At 43.9% G+C, this 20,709-nt stretch overlaps 1 pseudogene; it reads right to left on the bottom strand.

The window, feature by feature from the left end:
• Positions 1 to 280: 280 nt before the first annotated feature.
• On the bottom strand, positions 281 to 794 carry LOC131743143 (mitochondrial import receptor subunit TOM20 homolog; annotated as a pseudogene).
• Positions 795 to 20,709: the final 19,915 nt, after the last annotated feature.

The raw sequence follows: 20,709 nt of genomic DNA, 5'->3' as shown, positions 1-20,709 counted from the left end.
TCTTCTACACTTTTTTTGGCCTTTCAAAACTGAGCACTGGGTCATTTTACTATAAGTAATGTGATGTTATATATGTACCTTCTAATTGCACATTTTAGGAATAAACAAAATCCATATTTCAGTAACTGAGAGTGTATTTATAAAATGAAAACTTCTCTATCAAAATACACTTTTCACTGGGAAAAATAAATAAAACAGACAAATGGATCGACACAAAGTAAAAATTAACTTTGGTAGCTTTCAGTGTAGGACAGTCCACAACAAGCATATTTGCCCTTACTCCCCCAGAGCTGATCATCTTCCAAGTTCAGATTTTAAAAATATTTTTTAATTGAGATTATTATGTTGACATTTGTTTCTCATTCCACATCATCTTCAGCCAAGCTCTGAGCACTTACAATTCTCTGACTAATTGTTGGGAGCTTAGTCAGAAGCATCTGGAACACTGGTGGTGGAAGAGTTTGCTGCAATACTTACAGTAACTGCTGTGGATGTCCACACACAGCAATTGCATTTGTCAGATGGTCCACACCCTTCTCATATTCACCTTGAGCTAGTAACTCTTCACCAAGCTGTATTTCTTCGAGGAAGAAATTCTGAACGGCTTCAGCATCTTTAAGGTCAGGTAATTTGGAAAGTCCAGCTCTCTCCTTGGCAAGCTTCTGTTTCTTTCCTCGTTCTTGCACCGTGTTCTTGAAGTTGGGGTCACTCCGTCTCTTGCGGTCGAAGTAAATGCAGTACCCGATGAAAAGAGCGATGGCGCTATTCCGGCCCACCATCTTCTCTCCAACGAGGAGTGGGGTTGGCGGCGGCGGGGCCCGCGAAGAAGCTGTTGGCTCAGGACCCTCGGAGCAGACTCCGCCGCTTAGTACCGCCGCCTGCTCCCCTGGTGATTCTAACGGGCAGCTGCAGTAACAAACCACAGACACAGAGCATAAAAGGCATGTAAGATTCTTCATGAATTGATTCCTTCAAACCTATGTAACCTAATGTTTTACCACAGTCTTTTCTCTATCCACTGGCTCCCAAGCCCATATGCCTTCCAGCCTGATGGAACTACTTACCATTTCTGATGTGCCAGACCACAGCGCTCTCTCTTATCTTCAACCTTTTGCGTTTATCACCCTCCTTTGCCTGGCCCACTCCTTTCTCCATCCTTTATATCTCGTTTTAAGTGTTACCTCTTCATATACTACCCTTAACTGTTATGTGTCTTTTCCATCCGTTTGTAAGGCTTTCTAGGATCTGTTTGCTGCTTTAAAAGTAGGACTAGGTCTTCTGAGCTATTCTGTCAGTCTGAAGTTCCACTTCTTTTCCTTCAATATGCCTCCCATTTCTTCCTCTTCTGTCCTGCCACCACCTTATACCCAATCATTAAGGCTGCGAGGTCCTTGAAGGAAGTAACTGACACGGGTACTTAAATAATTGTTATTGAGTTGAATTAAATGAAACATTTTTCAAAAGTAAAACCTCATGAAAACAAGACTGCCTCGGAAATCTAAAGTCTGTATTTAATCAGTCTTTGTTAAATTCAGTCCATATATACCTGAATAGTAGAGAGAAAATAATATCTGCTCACAGTAAATGAAAATAATGCTCAATTCTTACTCTGTTAAGTAATTATGTGCGCTGTGATGACTTTCCTGGAGATACCATGTAATTGACTAACTTTACTTAGTGCTTGATGTGTACCAGGCATTATGTTGATACTATCGTTTCCCATGTGTCTTCCCATTTAATCCTCACAGTAATTATATGTAGTAGATGCTGTTGTTATTAAGGCGAAGAGGTGCTAGGTTCCCTTACCAAGATTATATATCTGGTGAGTGGCTGACTCAGGACACAAACAAGGTCTATCTGACCCTAAAACTCATACTTGTATAACATTACACTAAACACTAGTAGAAAATGCATGGCTTTACACCTGTGCTCAGACCTTATTTCCATCAATGGTGTATCATAGTACAAACTACTTAAACTTTCAGATCCTCCATTCCCTTATCTATAATAACTGAATTCAATACTTCCCTGAAAAGTTCTGAGGAAATGGTCTGGCATGATGTCAGGTATGTTATAGGTGCTTGATAAATATGATTACACACACGCACACAAATACACATGCACACATTGTCCACATCTTTATTTCTTTTATTGCTGACTTTTTCATACCATCTGTTATTTGACTATAACTACTTTATTTATGCATTCTTTTTCTATACTCTAGGCGGTGGTAGCATGGTTTTAACTAACTTCATATGAATTAATTACTTACCAGTAGTGACATATTTATTATCAATTGCACAATTGCTTTATGGAGTTCTAGTAAAAAATTACTTCAAGTGTAAAATATGTCTAGTTAAGAACAAATTACCCATGCTAATAAACAAATTTGACACAAGCCATTATTTGCTGAGCTTAAAGCTGCATTTGTTGAAAAGCCTCAAGTCATTTCATTTTTGCTGAAGACTCATATTTAAGTAATTGTGTAATATAGTCATTCATTACTGTCAAGCTACACTTCTCTCTGCCTTTACAACAAAGAACACAGTCCAGCATTTAGTGCGTGTTCTACGGAATTATTTCTCATTGGGGGGAAAAAAGTGATTTCTAAGAATCCTGGATGAAAGGAAAAAGTAATGGATTAGTACTGTTCAATATATTATTTCATAAAGTGGTCATATTTCAGCACACTTGCTTTTAGATTATCCACCTAGGTTTATCTCATCACTTTGATTTTTTTAAAAAAAGACCATATTGATATTAGTTCCCTTGGTTGCTTTGAATATTAAGATCTGTTTAACAACTGCTTTCTGCACATACAATTGGTTCACCCGTGCAAGGGGTCCATTTGTGACCCTGAAGTGGGTGAGGACACCTGTAGGCCACTTATAGGACTGGCCAGAGAGGTGGCTATAGTGAAGGGATTGGTTTCCTAAATTTTTCTGATAAGAATCACCCGGGGCACTTGTTAAATGCTGAGCTTCCCAGGTCTTGCTCCTAGAGACTCTGATTCAAAGGGTTTGAGCACTTGAAAGTGTAACAAAAAGCCCAGGTACCTTTTCAGACTTAACCTCAGGTACATTTGGAAAACACTGTGGTAAAGGTTATATGAGCTTTAAAAATACTTGTTTATTTGAGAAAGTGGATGCAGTTTATCCTCTTGTGCTTCAGTATGTATGTATCCAAAACTCTGCAGGCTCTACCTTCAAATGTGTGCATGTTTATAAACCTGCTTCTCAACAAAGCATATTTCATTAAGTTTATCTAAGACTATCGGGAAGAGGTGGATTTATACAAAGGACTCTGGAGAAGGGAAAGGAAGCAGCAGCTCCCCTTGATATAACACTTGGGACCCAAACTCTCACAAGATATTTTCTGGGAGGATTCAGCACTGGAATAGCTGCACTGGGGCTGAACAAAACCCCACTTACCTGCCGCTAAACAGTTGCTACATTTTAAAGGGAAGTAGCATTCTGTTTTTTCTATGAATGGCTCTTCATAGAAAAAGCTCCAGCGGGCTGAACCAGGGATCAGTGGGGAAACCAGGAGCACTAGGTACATGAGAAGCCAACTCCCTTTGCAAAGCTGGTGAGAAATTCTGTCCAATAATAACAGTTCCAATCCAACGAAAGCCCCTTTTGGAAAAGAGTAAATGCCAAGGTACAAAGAGAAGGCAAGGTTTTCAAGTTTAGGCTGCATACTGAATGACACTGGCCAATTGTCCTGGTTTCCTAAAGCACTGACACCCTGAGTGACTATAGCCACTGAGATTTGTCACCTATTATGCCACAATTCCACAAAATCTTAGCATAGAGACTTTTCCCCAAAGCCATCTGTTCATGTCCCTTTCTTTCAGGCCTAACTAGCAAAGAAATATAAGCACACACTGTCCAAAACTGAGCACTAACCCCCATGTCAATCAACCACAGAGAGCTGTGGGTCCTGGGAAGTTCAGCATACAGCATATATTGGCTACTTTGCCTTTAATCTAGAAACCTGACTCTACTGGTGAAGGTTTATGTAATTTTCAGTGTATATAATGACCAATACATCATGGCACCATCTAACCAGAACGGATGCTGGCAATCAAATACCAACTTTGTTCAAGGTTCTTAGTTGAGAACATGCAATCTACTCGAACTAGTTTAAGCAGGAAGGGATTTATTTAGAGGTGCTGAACGTTCACATAATCATTGTGAGGGCTAAAGAAATAGACTCTGATCTCAGTTTTCAGGATATGTCTCAAAATAACGCTGCAGAACTGGCAAGTCAAGGGAGCTGCCACCTTTGACATGATGAAAGCTAAACAGTCAGCAAACTGCTGCTACAGCACCTGGCTCCAGAATCATACTGCCCTCACCGCAGTCCACATAAGCAAAATAGTTGCTTTGTGATCTACCTCTCTCCGCACATGTAGCTGATACTGTAGTGTGTCAACTCAAACTCCTTTAAGCTCTAAAGTGCAGTCCTAAAGCATGGTCCTGCTGATGCCAGGAATGTTAGCTGCAACTCACCACTAAGAATTTCCCTTGGCCATAGGAAGCTGCATAGCCTAAAGAATGCATTCTATAGGGCTTCCCTGGTGGTGCAGTGGTTGAGAGTCCCCCTGCCAATGCAGGGGACACGGGTTCGTGCCCTGGTCCGGGAGGATCCCACATGCCGCAGAGCGGCTGGGCCCGTGAGCCATGGCTGCTGGGCCTGCGCATCCAGAGCCTGTGCTCCGCAACGGGAGAGGCCGCAACAGTGAGGGCCCGTGTACCGCAAAATAAATAAATAAATAAATAAATAAATAATGCATTCCATGCTATTGACTTGTTGCTGCAGGGCTACAAAGACCCAGCCTCCTTGCTTCAATTAGGGGCAACTCTGAAGAGCCATCCTGGCTACAGAACATCTTTTTTTTTTTTAACATCTTTATTGGAGTATATTTGCTTTACAATGGTGTGTTAGTTTCTGCTGTATAACACAGTGAATCTGTTATACATATACATATGTTCCCATATGTCTTCCCTCTTGCGTCTCCCTCCCTCCCACCCTCCCTATCCCACCCCTCTAGGTGGTCACAAAGCACTGAGCTGATCTCCCTGTGCTATGCAGCTGCTTCCCACTAGCTATCTATTTTACGTTTGGTAGTGTATATAAGTCCACGCCACTCTCTCACTTTGTCACAGCTTACCCTTTCCCCTCCCCATATCCTCAAGTCCATTCTCTAGTAGGTCTGTGTCTTTATTCCCATCTTGCCCCTAGGTTCTTCATGACCTTTTTTTTTCTTAGATTCCGTATATATGTGTTAGCATACGGTATTTGTTTTTCTCTTTCTGACTTAGTTCACTCTGTATGACAGACTCTAGGTCCATCCACCTCACTACAAATAAATCAATTTCGTTTCTTTTTATGGCTGAGTAATATTCCATGGTATATATGTGCCACATCTTCTTTATCCATTCATCTGTTGATGGACACTTAGGTTGCTTCCATGTCCTGGCTATTGTAAATAAAGCTGCAATGAACATTGTGGTACATGACTCGTCTTGAATTATGGTTTTCTCAGGGTATATGCCCAGTAGTGGGATTGCTGGATTGTATGGTAGTTCTATTTTAAGTTTTTTAAGGAACCTCCATACTGTTCTCCATAGTGGCTGTATCAGTTTACATTCCCACCAAAAGTGCAAGAGGGTTCCCTTTTCTCCACACCCTCTCCAGCATTTATTGTTTGTAGATTTTTTGATGATGGCCATTCTGACCGGTGTGAGATGATATTTCATTGTAGTTTTGATTTGCATTTCTCCAATGATTAATGATGTTGAGCATTCTTTCATGTGTTTGTTGGCAATCTGTGTATCTTTTTTGGAGTAATGTCTATTTAGGTCTTCTGCCCATTTTTGGATTGGGTTGTTTGTTTTTTTGATATTGAGCTTCATGAGCTGCTTGTAAATTTTGGAGATTAATCCTTTGTCATTTGCTTCATACAGAATTAGCAGAGGCCTCTGTTGCTATTATATCTCAGTTTAGCTTCTTCTTCCCATCAGAAGCAAGTGGGTACAATTATTATAATGAACAACAAGGTCTGAGTGGCCGCCAGGGAACCTGACTCATAGAGGACCATGGAGATGATGAATAGAATATGGCATTCCTAGGGGCAAGAGAGATAGGCAGCTAAAAAGGGTATTTCTCAATCTATACAGTCAAAAGAAATTTAAAATGGATGGTTAGGAGACTAAGGGCGGCAATACCAATAAGTAGTTCCTAGACTTGAGCTGATTCTCAGATCTGGAATCCACTGACTGAAGGAGAAGCTGGGTCACCACGATGAAGGATCCCGGAGCAGCATGGTACTTGTATATGGTAGTGATTCTCCTTGACCCTCCCTAAAGGGATCTTTAGCTACTTGCTTGGGTAACTATATACTGAGAAAAAGAAAATATTCAGATATTTTTGAGAACTAGTTGACACGGACTCCAAGTTGACTTTGATAGCTGGGTACCTGAAGCAACATGGCCCCACTGTTGGATATGAGAGGTAATAAATGGAGTTTGGGCCCAGGTGTGGATCACTGGGTCCACAGACCCACCTACTGGTCATTAAATTGCTTTGCTAGGTGCCTGTGTTATGATTCCACCACTCAGGTGGTACCTGAGTGGATATTTTGAATGGACATATGTAGTAGTTGGCAAATCTTCCACACTGGTTTCTTGGCCTGGGAGGTTAGCACTACCATAGTGGGGAATGGCAAATGGAAGGCTTTGAAACTGCCTGCCTCTTCCTGCCAAGATTGTAAATAAAACAATAATATCTCATCTTGGGGCCAGTGACAAAGATAAATGCCAACACAAATGCTTTGGAAGCTTTGGTAAGTCTATGAGCTTCAGAGGATAGGAGGTAACCCTTTGAAGTTCAGAGGCCCCATATGAGTACAGTTTTTAGGGTCTGGGCATGCCAGGGCATTGATTCCAAAGTAAAGGGCATGTTATTGTATCTTGTACTTCCCACCACTAAGAAGGAAGCACATGTGTGATAGACCTCTTCGGGTTTTGGGCACAGCAAATTCCACACCTTGGATTATTTCTCCAATCCACTTAAGTAAACCTGCCTGCTGGGGCAGCTAGAGGTGGAGCAGGAAAGGCAGAACAGTAAGGGGTTGTGCAGCAGGACCGAGTTTCTGTACAACAGCCAGGCCACCTTGACAATACTAGGGTACTAGGATAGAGATATCTGTGGTGGAAGCAGTTGCCCTGTGTAGTTTATTTATCCTTATAGGGGAAATTTATCCTTATAGGGGAATTAAAACACAGGCACCTAGCAAAGCAATTTGTATCTGCAGCATAAAATTATATTCCATTTGAAGAGCCATTAGGCCCCTAGCAAGGCAATTGATATCTGCAGCGTAAAATTATATTCTATTCCATTTGAAAAACCATTAGGCCCTGATCATGGGCATCAAGTGGCCATCTGGACAGAGCTGCCCATCTGTCAGATCCACCAAGTCATATGGTTGGTGGCCCAACAGCAATCTGTTGTAAGATGGAAGTAGTGCATCTAAGACGGGCACAAATTAGCTGCACAAGCAAGTGACCCCAATCCCTGTGTCATCCACCACTCTTGCACTGGTGTCGCTTAGTGCACACACATGGCCACATGGTGAGTCCCCTATTGCCAGCAGACAGAAGTGGAAAGAGGCGAAACTTCATTCACAGATAGGATGCTGTCCTCTAGGACACAATATGCTCAAAACCAACCAACATTATATGGTGTTGTGCCCCCAGTAGGTAGAATGCGTGTGCCTAGGAACTAAGGGGTGGAAATACGAGTACCCCAAATTATCACACTCCCAGTGATCTACTTGAGGGAATCTGTGCTTTCTATCCCTGAACCTTTAGGCACTATGGCTCATCAATGCCAAAAGACCAGCAGTCAAGGAAAGGAGTCATCATTGCAGTTATAGGAACAGTGAGCCTTGATCACCAGAAGGAAGTAGAGAGTCGTTACACAAAAGATGCAATGAACTACAGTTCTGGCATTCTGAAGATTGACTGGAATTGACATCTTTTTGTTTGACCCTGTACAATTTTGATGATCAGTGGACAAGTGCAGTAGTCAAGCCTGAAAAGAGCATGCTGACCAGGGATTCAGACCTTCCTTCAGGGAGGAGGATTTGGTCACCGCAGCAGTGAAGCATCTAGAGCAGCAGAGGTGATAGCTACGAGTGAAGGGAACATAGAAGGAGCAGTAGAGAAGGGAGACCATGAGTATCAGCTGTGGCCTTAAAACCAGCCGCATCAGGGGAGACTGTATTCATTTGACCAACCTCCTTTATAAATTTTCTCCAGAAATGATGCCAACCAAAATCCCAGAGAAGCTGTTTGCAGATGAGGTAAATATAGTATAAGCAAGTTAGTCTGAGCAGCACAGTGGGTGCTCGGTAGTGGACGTTAGGGATCTGTTCTGGGCCATCCACATTCCCCCTTCAGGCCCCAGGCACACATCCTCCCAGCTGCCAAGAGAGTTGACTGCTGATGGCTCTGTCCATCTCTGAAAATCGCTCCTGACCATTAGGAGCTGCCTTGCCCAAGGTATGCCTTGTCCCTGGGGGCAGCCTATGTCCATTGCCTAAGAGAAGCGGGATACAATATACTAGTCCCTTCTGTCTTGATTAGGGACACCTCTGACTGGCCTTCCCAGTGCAGAACACCCATGGGATTGGTTGAAGTCCCCTTTGCAACTACATTACAGTTCAATTTCTCTAAACGCAGTCCATTCCTGCTTCTCTCTTTTCCTTCTGAGTGTTGTTCCTGAAGACAGTCCCTAATAAATCTTCTGTATGCAAATCTTTGTCTAGGAATCTGTTTTCAGGGGTTCACTAAGTTACCATATAACTTGATTTCAAATCTAAGATGCGGTGCGTCTGATTACTGCAGTCTGCTTCACATGTGAAATGCTAATTGCAAGGGGTCTGGGAAGTGCAGTAGTGAGCCTTGCAAACTCTGAACTACTGGAAGGCATGCCTGGACGGGGTAGGCTGTGTGCAGAGGGAGTTGGTTTGCAGTATCCACCATGCCAACCCATGAAGATACATCTTAGAAGCCTGTACAGCACGCTGATCTTCCTTCAAGAGTAGGAAATGGTGGCTGAAATTATTACTAAATTTTAAAATTATTCTTGAAGCAAAGAGAAAACTTGCTTCTACCTCAATGTCTTTGCTCCCCTAATTGTCAGCACAGGGTGGTTTCTCCTTTGGAGTTGACGAAGCACTGCCAACAGGCCAACTAACAAATTGTTCAAATATGTGCGTAGAATAATTCTCTGTCATGTGGGTTTGGAAGCTTTGTGAAGGGCACTGATATTCATTGATGATGTACTTTGTACCAGGCATGGCATAAGGTGATTTCCTGATGGATTCAGGAATAGCGACTTGATGTTTCGGGTATTACAATGCAGGAAACTGGAAACAGAAACTGGAGAGTTAAATCAGTGTTTTGTTTTATTTTGTTTTGCTTTCGTATCATAGTGGCAGCTGTGGGATTTGAACTTTCTTCTGACTCCTAAGTCCATTCTCTTTCCACAATACTGTGATGGCTATTGAAAAGCAGGGAGCAAGTGTTCCTTCTCAACCAGAGTCTAACTGAGCAGCTTGCTCTGTCGGGCTGATGAAACAAAGGATCCTGGTTTTACATTTCCCCAAAAGATGTGTCTGTCGTGTGTGGTCTCACTGCCATGGAGCATATCCTAGGCAGCAGTCCATCCCATGTGCCACTGGACACACTGGAATCAGTCCAGATAGACTTCCCAGGCTGGCCACCGCTCCAATACCATCCCCATGAAAACAGCTTGGGGGTCAGGATCTGCTAAAAGCAGAGCAGAAGGAGTGCTTTTGTGTCGTAAAAGCAGTGCACAGTCATTCCAGTGTTCTGTAGAGAAGACGAGCTTTAAAGCAAAAACATGCAACTGCAACATCTCAAGCATCTTTACCATGCCAAAGGACAAGAGGTCAAAACCTTTGTTGGCAAATTAGAAGGCAATTTGGACCTTGTCAATTACCTACCTGAACACATGGGAAGAATTTTTCCCATCTCGGCTCAATCTGGTCTAAGAATTGCATTTATGGGAAAGAATCTAACATTTATTGAGTGACCACTGTACCTGGGCACTAAATTCCCCCAGTTACACTGTGAGTTTGGGCATTGTTACCAGTTTTTATGGGTAAAAAAAGTGGGACTTGGGGAAATGTGGTAAATCTCCCAACATCCCCACACTGAGGAATACCTGGCTGAAATGCAAGTCCAGTCTGTCTGGCCTGAAGCCCACGCTTTGTCTAAGGCACTGTTTAGGGAGAAAAGCAAGACAAAGTGAATATTGCTGAGCTAGTTTCATCAGAACTCTTTTGCTGAAATGCATTTGCTTCGTCTGTCTTAGGAATCAAAGGTGGTTTTGCAGCATCTCTCTGGAAGGGATGTGTTCACAGATGGTGCATGGACTTCTCAGCCAAGAGCTCTTAAATATTATGTGACTATATTCTCCTGAGGAATTCCCTGAGCACACTGGGTCTTCGTGCCTTAGACTACATAGACACCTGCACACACAAAACTCACACTCTGCCGTCTGCGTTCTCACACACAGATGCACATTTGCTCCCATTCTCTCACACGCTCCCTCTCTCACAGCACACCTGTTACTGCCTCTCAACAAAGGCAGTTTTGTACTGTGAAAGCACCAATTCAGAAGGAAAACATAAACCATATGGAGGGAATGGCAGAAGGGAAGTTCTTAAGCAAATAAATAACATAACTTGTCTCATGAATTTTCCCATTTTCCCTTGGGGTGAAGATGAAGTAAAGGGAACTAGTGCCCACCTGCCCGGTGTTCTTGCCAACTGCAGTTTGTTTCCAATTTTAATGGAGAAAAGTAGCCCTTTCCTAGGACTAACCAGTCAGTGACCAAGGGAGGCCGAGCTTGGAAATGTCAGCTGCTTGAAGGAACTGAATACGATGCAACAGATTCCAGAATATTGAGGGAAATTAAGACAATCCTTTGTTGAGATTAGCTCCAAGTCCCAGATACCCAGGAGAAGATGTAATCTGGTACCAATTCATATAATTTTCCAATGGTAGTCCTACTAAACTATATGTATCTATAAATGTATAAGTTGTCAGGTCAATAAAATATTTTTTTTTTCATTATCCCACTGAGTAGAAAACGCCATGTTGAATCCTGCAGGAAGTTTTCTAAGTTGTTTTTCACAAAAGTGTCCTGAAAAATCCAAGTGCCTGATGTGAGACACTCAGTTCAAAACTGAAGAGTCACAGGGTTTTCTCCCATTTTCTTTTGCCTCTTTCTCATCGTGGAGAAAGAACACCTTAGCAAAATAAATAAAAGCAGATAAAGTGGCCTGTGAAGAAGTGACAAGCAGGGAGTTGATGGAAATAAGTTTTTAGTGATCATTTTCCCAGTTTCTTCATTCTACAAATACACAAGAGGCCCACAGATATTGCCGAGATGGTTCTTCAGGATCAAAAGCTGGCAAGGAGGGAGCAGGGCAAGGCTCTGACCCCATGTCCAGTGTTATTTTCCACTATATTACCCTGCCTGGAAGGAGACTGTTAGAGGGTAAAAGGGAAGCCTGGAACTTTCCCCACAGGTATAATTTGTCCATAAGACAACATGAAAAAGAGTTAAGTTGATTCCATCTTCAAAATGATCCCTGTGTCCCAGGAGTCATGCAGATGTGACTATCTTGGAATAAATTTGGAGAAATATTAATTTTCTCCCTCCTGTGCTCTGAAATGAATTGGTTGGTGTGGTATTTTGCATCTCATGGCTCCTGATCCAATTCCAGGGAGTGTCTCAGGCACCAAGAAGGCTGGAAGCCAACATTTGATATTTCTGTCTTAAATTACACTCGCAGGGCCCATGAACATCTCATTTGCTAATTCCATTTCTCACAAAACAAGCCAACATCTGCCTTTTGTTATTTCTAACCCTCGTTGTTTTTGAAACACTCATAATACGTTTTGAGTAAAAGTGCCGTTACAAAAACTGCCTGGCAGCGCCTGGGCATAGTTATACCGCTGGCAGAAGGCTCACACCCTACTTCTCCCCTTGTCACCTACACTCAGAATGCTTCCTGAGGCTACCTGGAGTTTGCCCAAAAGGTGGGACTTCAAGATCTCTGGAAATGATAAAAAGAGAAAGAATGAACCAGGCAATTTGTGGTGAAAGCATCTTACAGGATCAGGAGGGGACAAAGGCGAGAGCCTCCTTTCCTTGTCACACATGGCCAGCTTTGCTACTTTCCCTTGAACTCCCATTTTTCATAAGAGGACATTCTCCCACATCCCACTGCTACGCGGAGAACAGAAGGGAATGCTTGGAAGAAGGAGAGAAGGGAGAATTTTTTCTGCTTTGGTCCCATGGAAATGAAAGAGGGGGTTAGGAGATGGGAGGAGGGCTTTGGGGAGGGGGGCTCCCCATCACGATTCTTTTTTTAAAATTAATTTTTATTGGTGTATAGTTGATTTACAATGTTGTATTAGTTTCTGCTGTACCGCAAAGTGTATCAGTTATACGCATACATATAGCCACTCTTTTTTAGATTCTTTTCCCATATAGGTGAAAAGGGGAGGATAAATTGGGAGATTGGGATTGACATATACACGCTACTATATATAAAATAGATAACTAATAAGAACCTACTCTATAGCACAGGGAACTCTACTCAATACTCTGTAATGACCAGTCACGTTTGTTCATCACAAGTTTGGCTAGTCTTTGTAAGTTATAGCACAGCGGCCCCATTATGAAGGAGATCGTTTAGGTCACATTTTTAATCTATCTTTTATTCACTGGAATCAATCCACATTCCTTTGCAACAAGTGAATCGCAGTTGTTCGCTGGAGTCACAGAAAAACTGAGGCTTTGGAGTACAGCTGACATAAGCAAAGGTACCCCCTCACTGGCCCCCGCACAAGGAATTGTATAAAGTTCCTGCTTAAAAGTCTTCCTGCTATTTCACAAATTCAACCGAACTCGGGACACATGGGGATAAAGGGTAGTGTGTATGATAGAAAATGAGAAATCAAATTTAGAGATGAATGTTCGAATTAAAATTCTGCCTCTGCTGATTTCTGACTGGATGGCCTTCTTTGAGTGGCCTGAGTTCTCTGAGCCTCAGTTTCCTTAACCATAAATTAGAGAGAATTTGTGAGATTTAGTTGAAAATCAAATAATGTTAGAGGAAAGCACCGTGAGGATGCTCAGTAGCTGTAAAGTCTATTCAAATGAGAGGAGTGGCCATCCATGCCCAGCCGGTGGCTGACCCCTCCTTAGGGGTCTGTTCTCCCCCAGGAAAAAGCAGAGTCCTTGCATTGAGTTATTAGACTTTATGAAACATGACCTCACTGTGAAATCTTAAGCAAACAGAAGCTTTTCCATTCTTTTAATTGAAAACATGACTAAAATGTTCGCTTGGCCCATTTTCTTGCCTTATGAAGTAGCACAGAAAGGACAGAACAGAATCTTGATTCCAGCACTTTCAGAAGCGCCAGCATCACCCACTGGCACCAGAGATGTGAACGTGGAAGAGGAGATTTCACTGGGAAGGAAGCAGAGAAGAAACGGGGGCTCAGGGAGTTCAGGGCACATCCTCCACTTCGTGTCTGTCCATAATGGAGCCTGAACCAGCTGGACTGTGCCGAGTGCCTGATCCTCCACCCTCCAAACCCCCTTCTCTTGCAGTCAGTCCTCTCACACTCAGTTCATGGTAACTCCTCTCCCATTTGCTCAGGTCCAAACCTCTGAGTCCCCCTTGACTCCCCTCCCACACTTTCCACCCTCACTCCATCAGCAAACCCTGTGGGCTTTGCCGTTCTGTCCCGAGGATCCCACAGCTCTTTACCACTTCACACTGCCACTCCAGTCCAAGCTGCCACCGTTTCTCCACAGATATTTCAGAAGCCTTCTTGTTGCTGCCCCCATCTGAAGGTGGCACCAGAGGAAGCCTGTTAAAGTGAAAGTCAGATCATGTCACTCCTCTGCTTAAACTCTCCAGTGGCTCCCCACTTTACCCAGATGGAAGCCAAAGTCCTTATGATGATCTAGAAGATCCTCTTATTGTGGCTGCTCATTTTCTCTCTGCTTCATCTCAATATTCTTCTTTCACTCTTTCCTGGCCTCATCATTGTTGCTTAAATATACCAGGCATTCTCTTGCTCCAGGACCTTTGCACTTGCTGTTCTCTTTCTTGGACAGCTCTTCCCTTGGACACCTGCAAGGCTGGCTATCTCATCTCCTTTTGGTCTGTATTCAAATGTCACTTTTTCAATGAAAACTTTCCTGGTCACCCTGTCTAAAAAGGTAACTTCCTCTCCATTCCCCTCCCCCTAAACTTTCTAAAACTCTTTTTGTGCTTTATTTTTCTATTAGCACCTATGATTATCTCATATATTACACAACAGACTTATTGTTTTATTTTCCTCCCCAACTAGAATATAAGTTTCATGAAGTCAGGGCGGTTACATTTTGTCTAGAGCAGTGCCTAGCACAAAGTAAGAACTCAATAAATAATTTTTAAATAGATGAATTGAGTGACCTCAAAAAACCCTGACCACAGTAGTTTAAACAGAGAATAGAAATCGTACACAATTGAAGTTCCGTTAGGCAGGCTAGGGCTCTATAACAATGCCATCAGGGACCCAGTTTCACTCCATTTTTCCATTTCACCACTTAACCCATAGGTCTTTATCTGCAAGCTTTTTGCTTCACAGTTGCAAAATGGTTACTGCGCTACCAGATTACACATTATCTTTCCAAAGCAGAGAGAAAATGAAGTAGAACTAGGAAACGGCAGCATGAGGAAAACAACAGCTTTCCCAGAAATCCTCAGCTTATATAACATTAACCAGAACTGTGTTCCATGGCCATCCCTAGCTTCAACATCAAACAGAACCTGGGGTTTTGTTGGTGAGGAAGAGAGGGGAATGGCCGTGGGGCAGCCGGCTCACAGCATCTGCCGTAGAGCTTAAGTCTCTGCTAGTCTTCAACACCGGCGCATACTTCTCTGCTTGGATGGGGTGGGAAGGGGCTTATGAGACCTCAAGGCAAAAGCAGAAGGACATGAGGAGAGCCTCAGGTCAGACTGCTGCTGGAGAAACAACTTCAGTCCTAATCTGGAACAGGAGCTCTGGAGTAGAACACTTAAAACACTTCAGCAGCCACGTTCCCAGCTTGGGGATGAAGCTGACCAGAAAGGATAAATGGAAATGCAGAGAAAGAAAAAGATGCACGCAGTCAAGGGAGAAAGTCCTCGTAGCCTTCAAGTGTTTGCTTCCAGGGATTTTCTAGCCCTGGTGATGGTGACACTTTTATTGTATGCTTTCATGTAAGTGAGAGACAGGTGACTTTTTAGACTTGACTTGCTGTCCTATCTGAACCAGCAGTTCTCATCAAGTAAGAGTCAGCTGGGGAGGTTTGTCAACACAGGCAACTGTGTGTGCCTGTCCACACCCCTCCACAGCAAGAGGGGACGCGTGAAATCTGCAGTGCAAACCCTCTTCGTTTCCCTCAAGCCGTGAATATTTTCAAACACCTCCCCAGATGATTCTGATACCCACCCCCCCTTTAACAGTGGGGCCCCTCTGTTCTAAACCCAAGGCAGGAGATATGGTGCAGAGGATCAAGATGATCTGTGTGCACAGCCGATTGGGGTCCCTGCCCCTGGAGGGATACAGATTCCCTGTGCGATGAGCTATGCAGAAAGCATGATGTTAGGTCTGAGCCTCCTCATATCCTGTGTTCAAAAATAGGTCCGATGCTGCTTGGGGGCAGGGGAGTGAGGAAAGTGACGAGAGAGAGATGGGTCTAGCTCCTTTTTCTCAGAAAGCCAGTGTCAGGAACCTGGGCTGTGGCTTACTTATGGTGTCTCTGTTAACTTCCCCCTCACTGCCAGTCACACCACCCTGTCCCTGTCCCAGCTCTGAGGCCAAGCCCTGTCCTGCAGCTGTGCCCTGCTTGTAAGGCTGAGGGTCACCATGGAACGGGCTGCACGGAGACTGAGAGTAGCGCTGCAGGAGGACTCCGGATGCTAATGCTCGCTGCAGAGCCTCGGGTGGGAAAGCAGTCACTAGACTTATTTATTCAGCTCCTTTTTCTTTTCGAAATGGCCAGAATCCTGGACTGAGAAACAAGAGTCTGACCCCTTCAGCACTCTGGTAAGAAGGGCTCACTGCCCTTCCGGGGAGAAAGAGAGGTTTATACCACGTGTCTGCTGTAATTATGATGACTGGAAGCTCCAAGAGCTCGGGCTCTTTCCCCAAAGAGTCCTGACAAGGCTGAGGACGGAAGATGGAACCTCAGTTTCTCCACCACCTCAGAGGCATTGCCCAGGCTGCCTGAGATACTTCCTTGTCTTTGCAACCATCGGCTGGGTATGGGCAAGAGAAGCCCTCTGTGTGTGTTGGTTCGGTGGAAGTGGGGAGGAGGAGACCTACATACTGTGATTTGAAAGCGACATGACATCTAGAAAGGTCTCAAAACCTGTTACAAAATGGGTAGTGGAAAGGTCTGGAAGTTTGACTTGTGAGAAAAGATTTGGGGCATCTGATAGGAGATTTCAAATATTTGAAGGAAAAATTAGGAATGTTCTTCAAAATACCAGCAGGAAGAGCAAGAGAGAAGTTGCAAAAAGTTACACAAGTTCTTCCTGTTTTCCTTTGACTCAGCAAGAGCTGTAACACAATGGAACAAGCCTCCTCTGAAGGTAGTGAGCTTCCTGTCTCTGGATGTATTCAAGCAACGACTGAATGGTCACTGAGCCAGGCATGTTGTTGAGTGGACTTCTCTTGGGGTGGAGTCATAGCCTAGATGGCCTCTTCCAACTTTGAGAGTCTTAAACCTATGCTGTCCCCTTTGCCTGTATGACTCCTGAATATCCACCACTGCAGATGGCAGGTCTCTCTCTTTCTCAAATTATTCTTGAGGGAACAAACACTAACAGTTCTCACTGGAGGGTTAATGCCTCAAAAGCTTTTCTCTTCTGACAGTGTGCATGACTAGGCTGAAGCTTGGCTGGGCTTCGGCTCCCTCCTCAGTCAACTCTTACAGGTTAGCTGGCAGTCTCAGTACAGTCAGCGTGGCTACTCTGCAGGGCAGCTTCCAGATAAATTTCCAGCTCTTAAAAAACAGATTCCCGAGGCCTCTGATGTGATACTGATTCAGCAGGTCTGAGGTAGGGTTCTAAAAATGTTTTCAGGTGATTCTGATGGTTAGTCAAGATTTGGGAACATTTTCCTAAGCTTTGCCTCAACCAAACCCCCAAGGATCAACTGGGAAGGATAGTTTTGACCTTAATCTCTCAAGCCTGTAAGTTTCTATGGGATGTTCTTATTCTGATCCATGTGTTTGCCCAAAAAGCTGCCTCTGCCTTCTGCTCCGGGTCCCAGACCCACTGGCCACTGGCATGGTACCTTCTCTGTGTCTTTGACGGCCGGCGCTCTTCCGTCCCAGCCACACGCCTCCCCCACTTCTTCAACCTGCATCTTTTGAGACTACTCGTTTCAAAAGGCGTTATGACCCCCCCCCCAAAGATGGCCAAATCTTTTCAACTATTTGTACATAATGTTCATCTGGGATTTGAACCTGATGTACATGTTTCACTGTGTGGTCCTGGTTGGTTGGTGTATCCCCTCCTCAGACCCTACCAATCTCTCTTCCTCAAGGACCAGGACTGTGCCTTCCCTCTGGGGATCTCCTGCATCTCGCACAGGACTAGGCACAAACCCTATGCTCAGTATTTGAGGAGGGAAGGAAGGAAGATGAGGAGGAGGGAAGGAAGGAAGATGAGAAGGAAGGGTGTGCTTGTCCCAAGGATTACGCCTGGTTTCAACAAAGTTCACTTGAGCATTGTGCAAAAATGCTCGTAACAGTCACGGTGGGGAGTGGGGCAGCACGCGTGCGTGTGAAATGCACAGAGACTGGGGACTCTGAGTGCTGTTAATTTTTTCTACGTCTTATCAGGGTCATAAGGCATCCTTAGGCTGAGAGCATAACTCACCACTCTCACCTGCCTTCGGCTTCTCCCAACGTTAAGTCTCCAAGGTGTTACACTTCTCCTCGTAAAGACAGCCGGTTATTCTGACGGCAGAATTTTCTAAAGTCATTCACTGACACTGTTTTTTAGCAAAAAACATGAGTACCATGAGACGAATACATTATGGAGACAACTGTCATCACGACCACATGTGGTATTATTTACTCACGTCAGTTTGAATGATTAATGTGGAAAAGTGGCTGGGCAGCTAATAAGATTGAGGGCCGTGTAGAACAATTTCTGTGTGATTTTAAACAATGCCCACAGTGTCTGTGGCAAGTCACAGAGACATGAATCGCTGGCACCACTGCCCCCCTCTGCTGACTGGCCTTCTCGGCTGTGTTCTCCCCCCACGCTCCCCACCCCCAGAGACTCCAAATTTTCCAGCCACAGCCAAGGAGGAGAAAGTGGGGACGCTTTTCATTTCAGCAGCCTGGGGTTGTGAGCGGTGGCAGCTATCTGGCTGACGTCACTGGTGACTCCTCAGACAGCCAGAGGACAGAGAGCCTCATGGGGCCTTGTAATAGAGTCCAGGACTGCTGGCCGGTCTTTGCCCCCTTTAACGCGTGGCTACGTAGGCAATGTTAAAAACCAAATAATGGTTCATTCTCCAGAGAACCATCATTGAAATGGCAGAGTTTAAAAGAGAACAAAGTGCTACAAAAAAGTCAGGGATCTGTTCTGTAGGCCTGTCAGGTCTGTAAATATCTAGAATCTTGCTTACCAAGTACTGGCTTGATGTACAGCCCCAGGGAATAAGGGTTTTCTGTGTTCTTTTCTTTGTGGAAAGCCTGAGAAATGACGCGATAAAACGGTTTATCAGCATCCCCCCCGACTACTAGTCTCATGCTTATTAGTATTACCTCCCTTTTACTGAGAGCTCAGTGTTGAGAGCTTGCTAGAACCATACTAAATGCCTTGAGCGTGTTGCCTTGCTTTAATCTCAAAGTTGGGGTGGAAACGGAGGTGTAGGGAGTTAAAATAAGCTGCTCAAGGTCAGGCAGTGGTAAGTGACCAGCTGGGACTGGAATCCAGGGCTGTGTGACTCCAGACTCTGAGCTTGTCACACATCTGCCTTGTGTGTCACCCGCTTTCATTCCATTCCTTTGGTTTTTGTGGCGTGTTGGGGGGAGGATATGAGGCTTAGTATTATGAGAAAGAAGTAGAGGACTGCCTACCACATGGTGATGCGCAGGCCCATGGGTGGGATGTGGGAACAGTGAGGCGGGGGGTGAGGTGACAGGCAAGCGGGCTACTGTCTCCAAGAGAAGACAGTGAAAAGAAACTGGCTTTTTCCTTCCAGATTATAAATCATGGCCCCAATCTCAGCAATGTTGGTGGAGGAGTATTCTTTTCTAAGAATACTGGAAGGATTCAGGATTCAATGCAGCTGTGAGGCAGGATTGTCTAGTGCATAAGACACAAGATAGATTCAGCAGAAACGGAAAACTCTGAATGTCTCTTAGAAATGTCCCTCGTGGCTCTGACCCCTGCTGAGGAGTTTCCTAATACTCTGAAAGGGATCTTTGGCAATCCTGAGGCACACAATACACACATTTGGACATGGCTGTGCTCCTCGTGGGGCCCTTGGTCCTGCTACAGCATTCAGATGGTGGTCACGCTTCTTATCGCCCCTGCAGGCAAATCCTTGTGAAGGATGCTTGGGGACAGGATGAGAGGCTGTCAGTAGGGTGCTGACACCACTGGCCCTTGTGTGTGTGGTTTGTGATACTAATGTCAGACAAGACCTGGAAACAAAGTCAGTAGCTTATTTTCCTGTTATATAAAAAAGCTATATTTTTCATGCCAGCAGATAGCAACAGACAAAAAGACTCTTTTTCTGTCTGAGAAGTTTATAAAAGTGTTCAAGGAGAGATACAAAGAAAACCAGAATGGAGTGACAATATCAAATCTAAACATTTGGTTCCTTTTACTAAGAATACTAATTCCTATTATTAATTTCTTTTATTTTGCAGGGGGTTTTTTTTATTCCTATTTCTTTCCTGTTTTGACTTTTGATCCAGCATTAGTCATGTTTGACCCAGCATAATCTCACACCACCATTGCGTCAATGTTTTCCTATCTTCATCCTGCTTTGGGGGACAGGTACGGGAATAAATTTACCTTTAAAAAACAATTATTTGGTAATTATCCCTTTTCACTAAAGTGTCTGTCTAGAGCTACCTGGTCTGATTTACAATTTTTTTTTTTTTTGATGTCTCCTGACTTGAAGACAGCCCCAATGACCAAGTCTAGATGGTAAGATGGAAGCTTATGCATCCATTGAAACCTTCAAAGTACCAGCCACAATATCAGTTGAGCCAGCTTCCCAGACTCTTTACTCTTGGTTAAATATTGGACAAAGTTTTAATTAATCATGTGATTAAATATATTAGTGTCAATGATCCATGCTGACTGATAGTAGAGCTCCTTTCAAGCTGACAATGCCACAATATTTTGTGCCCATTATATGTATGCAGTGTTTCTCGAAAGATGTTCCTAGAAGAGAATTGCCCAGAGTGCTGATAAAAATGCAGATTCCTGGTCCCCACTCTAAGCCTACTTAGTAAGACCCTCTGGAGGTGGGCCCAGGGACACACATTTTTAAAATAAGCTCTGTAGGTGATTCTTGG

The sequence above is a fragment of the Kogia breviceps genome, chromosome 16 (assembly GCF_026419965.1).
Source record: "Kogia breviceps isolate mKogBre1 chromosome 16, mKogBre1 haplotype 1, whole genome shotgun sequence".
NCBI lineage: Eukaryota > Metazoa > Chordata > Mammalia > Artiodactyla > Physeteridae > Kogia > Kogia breviceps.
This window is presented reverse-complemented; position numbering and strand designations above follow the sequence as displayed.